Source organism: Pinus tabuliformis, chromosome 6 (assembly GCF_031772625.1).
Source record: "Pinus tabuliformis cultivar Carrire ecotype Pingquan chromosome 6, CPIR1, whole genome shotgun sequence".
Taxonomy (NCBI): Eukaryota; Viridiplantae; Streptophyta; class Pinopsida; order Pinales; family Pinaceae; genus Pinus; species Pinus tabuliformis.
In genome coordinates this window covers 672,924,896-672,929,831 of record NC_142292.1, presented here as the reverse complement: position 1 = coordinate 672,929,831, position 4,936 = coordinate 672,924,896, and positions in this window count along the sequence as shown.

The window sequence follows — 4,936 nt, the reverse complement described above, 5'->3', positions numbered from 1 at the left end:
CTTTAGTATATTGCATTATCAGGTGATCTACAGTGAGAATTTCTACATGGTATCAGAGAAAAGGTGATCAAAGCGAAAAACAATATACAAAGAAGGAAGAAGTTCGAAGTTTCAAGTTCCTGAATATAGAATTTGAATTCTTATCACATCTCAAATTTCCCCAATGGTGTTCAACGGTTTAAGACTCGAGTATGCTCTTGATGGCAGCTCGAATTATATAGCCTGGAAGGATTGCATGGAAGCAGTATTAGAGGACAACGGTCTAAAGGACTTCATTGATCAAGAAGTCCCCAAGCCGGCAGCAGCTAATGCTATAGAATTGGCGGAATGGAAGAAATGTGTGGCTAGAGCGAGGAGAATCCTTCTAGAGGGAGTTCAAGATCACATAGTCTCGAGTCTCCATGGGAAGGAGACACTGTTTTCAATGTGGAAAACATTGAAAGATCTATATCAGAATAACAATGATCAGAGGAAGCTGGCGCTGAAAGACAAGCTTAAGAAAATCAAGTGTGAAAAGGGTGACACGATCTCTACATATCTGAACAATCTCACCACCTGCAGGGATGAGCTTGGAAGTGTAGGGATCACGACAACCGAAGATGACATGGTGAGTCTTGCTCTCCTCGGTCTTTCTAAGAGCTGGCATAGCTACCAAGACTCGGTAAATGGAAGAGAGAAACTGTTAGATTGGGAATGACTTTGGTCAGATCTGATGCAGGAGGAGATAAGAAGAAGCACTAGAGATGGTTCTTCATCCAAGGAGGATGAAGAAAACAACACCTTAGCGAGTAAGGCAAAGAAAAGGAAGGAGAAGGATTCTCATCCAAAATCAAGTTCTTCCTATGGTGGGAAGAAGTTTGACAAATCGAAAATGCGATGCTTTCATTGTCATGAGGTGGGCCATTTTGCAACAAATTGTCCATTGAAGAAATCCAAGATGGGATCCAAGGAAGGATCTGAAGGTGAGGCATTGGCCTCACAATTCAAGTTGGATTTCACGGTTTCATCCATGGTGGGATGTGGTTGGTTTCTTGATAGTGGAGCTTCATTCCAAATGACCGGCACTAAGAGTTTGTTCAGTACCTTGGAGGAGAAAGATCTCCAGATACTCATAGCAATGGGTAATGATGAAAAGTATAGTGTCTCAGGAGTAGGCACAATTGTTTTTTAGAGGGAATGGAGCTCGCATTACCTTGACAGATGTGAAGTATGTGACAGGATTGAGGAAAAACTTGGTATCGATCGCAATGCTGGAAGACAAAGGCTATGATGTAGTCTTCAGTAAGTGAAAGGTTTTCCTTAGACACGCCACCACGATACAGGTGAAGCAGATCGGTTCACGAGTCAAGAACCTGTATGCTCTTGAGGTTCAAGATGCATGCAAAGCCTTGAGGATCAAGGCAATTGATGGAGACTTGGTGGTTGAGAGGGAGAGTACATTACCTCTCAACATGCAGTGCCAGAAGAAGTCTCAAACAATTGTGTAGGAGCCACAATTGGTGAAGCAACTTTAGGAGGTTGTGTAGCAGCCACAACTAGAGAAGCTGAGAGGAGACCGAGTGGAGGCCTCCACTCATGTAAAGACCTCCAGTAGGGGGGAATTTCGAGCCAAGTGGGTAGAGGGATCACATGCATCCATACCTCCAGGTCGGAGGTGGGGCGATGTGGAGTGACAGTCCCAAGAAGGCCAAAATAGGGGTAGGATCATTGAGGTACCCAACCTCTTTGTTTAGACCTTGATACGGGAGCCACAATGAGGAGTAGCAAGACTGACTGAGTGGGTAGAGGCAGATGCGGATGGAACGACAAAGAGAGCTACAGTGCAGGAATCCCAAGACAGTGTAGAGCTAGCAGGTTGCAACAATGTGAGAGGCACAAGAGTGTTGCACCAGTGTAGGATGGCACAGAGAGGTGTGCAACGGTGCGAGATGCAGGGAGTTGTTGCAGCAATGCAGAGGTCAGAGAGGGAGCACTTGTCAGTGGCAGAGGAAACTTCAGCATCAGAGGATGTTTCTAACCTAGCAGGGAGGTCAGTTGGGAGATCCGTTACTTACTTCTCAGTAACTGAGTTGCACTACAACAGTGGGCAGCACGATGCAACATGATGAGAGGAGGTGCAGTGCGGATGCAGTGCTGGGAGACAGGACCAACATCAGGAGGAATCAATGTGATTGATGCAGTCATAGATCAAAGTGACAGAGGCTAGAGCAGTCAGATACTGAAGAGCACAGAGGTGCAGAGTTTTCAGTCGATAGAGGCAATAACAATCAGAGACTTTGATGACAGAGGCATCATTCTGATTCAGGTTGGATATTTTTTGTGTTTCTAGAGTTGCTGGAGCAACAACACTTGAGAGAAGTGTTGCATGTAGAACATTCCAAAGGTTCAGGATCGGGTTTGAGTTGAATGCCTTTCTTGTTGAGAGGGAGTGTTGAAAATGGCAACAAGAAATGCTAAAAATAGAAATGATAAAAATAGCGTTGCTATAAATAGAATTTCAAGATATACTCCAACTCTGTTGGAAATAAAAAAAAATAGAAATGCTAAAGATAGAATTTCGGGATAGATTCCAATTTTAGTTAGTCCCTGAACTAAAATTGAGAAGTGGAATTCGAATTTGATCTTAGCAGCTGTTTGAAAAATAATTAATTAATTCATCTTGAGTTAATTAGTTGGAGAAAATCAAACATGAAGTCTATGTGAAGACATGCAACAGTTATCCCTTTGATTGAGGAAGTTATCCTTAATTAAGGAGATAAGGATGAGTTGTAATTAGTTAGCCTAGTTAACTGAGTTAAGTCTAGTTAGATTAGTTCCAACAGTTTTTGGAACTAATTGTGAGTTTAGTCAGTTAATGCATGCATGCATGAAACTAGTGTTCTCCAGATAACTGAATATTCTCTCATAAATAACTCATGCATGTCAGTTCAGTCAGAGACCCAGTTGAGATCAGAGGAAGGGACAATGTACTATCAGTTGGAGGATTTTTCCTATATAGGAAACTCATCCATGCAGAAGGAATTATCTCCTTCAAGATTGCGTAGTTACTTCTGAGTTTAGTGAGCAGTGTGAGAGGTCAATTCACACAGGTGGTAGCATTTGACCCCAAGAGAAACTGTGCAAGGAAATAGGAAGCTTGGAGGGTAGAGGAGAAGGTTTGTGAGAAGCCTTTGACTGTCTATGAGCAGTAGAGGGATTGTACTGAGAGCAGGATAGCTTGTGAGATAATGCTTTCTGTAATTCGGACATAGTTCCACTTGTATGATAATACAGAGATCGGGGTTTTTAGCTGAGGCTTTCCCCAGAGTATTCTTCTGTGTTCATGTGTAATTGTTTCTTCTTCATCTGTTATATGTGTTCTATTTGATCTTGCTCAAAATGGATTAAGCTTCCGCAAGTTTGTTTGTAGAAGTAGATCAAGTATTTTGCTTTAGTATATTGCATTATCAAGTGATCTACAGTGAGAATTTCTACAATACGATGAAGTAGCGATGCAAACCAAAACAACCTTTCATTGTTATTAATAGAGAGGCAAAGTGATGATATAGAAGAGGTCATTTGAGGAATTAAATTTCCCACAAGATTTTCTTGAAATGTGAATAATATCTTAACAAAGAAAGGTGAATTTGGTGGGGTAAAAGCACACGATTTGCATACCTTCATTAAGGTAATTGTTTTGGTATATATACATCTTTGTGGTTTTTTTTTCTACTTTGGATTAAATAAATAAAAATTCATTTTTATTGTTACAATATGTTCTACCTCTATCTCTCCTAGATTACTTCGACAACAACGTCAAACAAGTTATATATGATCTTGGAAAATACGTGAGGTAAGTAGCAATTTATATGCTGAGTGTTTTTCAATTAGTGTTGATCATCTTAATGACATGTGTTTTACTTGTAATGTAAGATATAATGTTTTATTGAAACATTTTATGTAGATGGTTGTCATTGAAAGAAATACATAAAAATGATATAAAGAATTCGAAGAGAGAAATTACTCAACTAATGTGTGAAGTGGAAAAGTATCCACCTTTAACATTATTCAATGCAAAAGAACACTGCCTCATACAACAAGTTTAGGAGGTTGAATTACGTGGACTTGTACACACAAGGTCAATGTGGATGGTGGAGAGGCACTTGAAATCATTGAAGGCCTTGGTTAGACAAGGAGCACATTTTGAGGGTTCTATGGTGGAGGGATATATGGCATATCAGTCCATGGTGTATATTAGCTAGTATCTTCCTCTATTAGCAGAAAACATGTGTGTGGATCACATTTAGGATGTGAACTCCACAATTTTTTTTGAAGGGGAGCACCTATTGGGGAAAGGTAGAACAACGAAAGTGAGAGGTAATTAAATATTTAATATGGAGATTTATAAGACACACACAAACACACACACACACACACACACACACACATAACCTTTCATTCTTTTGTATATCATACTTATTTATCTTTTATTCTTTGATCACTTATTAATATTGACCATGGTAACTAATATTTATTGGAGAATTATGATTTTATGATATAGTTAGTCGAGAGTGGGACGCATTGCAAACAAACTTTGATTGGATGAAGCCATGGATTGAAATATGTGAAAAATATCATTGTATGTTATCATGGAAAGGGGTTTTTGCATTGGTTAAAGAAGCTTATCTTGGTCGAGATGCCAACCTAACATAGAGAGAAATTGATTTAGCAAATGTTTTGAAAGATAAACATGCAATCATGCGTTTTCAATGGCCTGCAATATTTTATTTAGTTATTTTATAAATATATTATTAAAGTGAATGTAGGTGTTTGTTTTCCAGATACTTTCCCAATTATATATATGAGTATGTTTATTAATTGACAATGCCTTTTTTATTTGCTTGGCATATTGCAGTTGAAACACCACAAGCCTATGTGGTACAATGGTCATAAATTT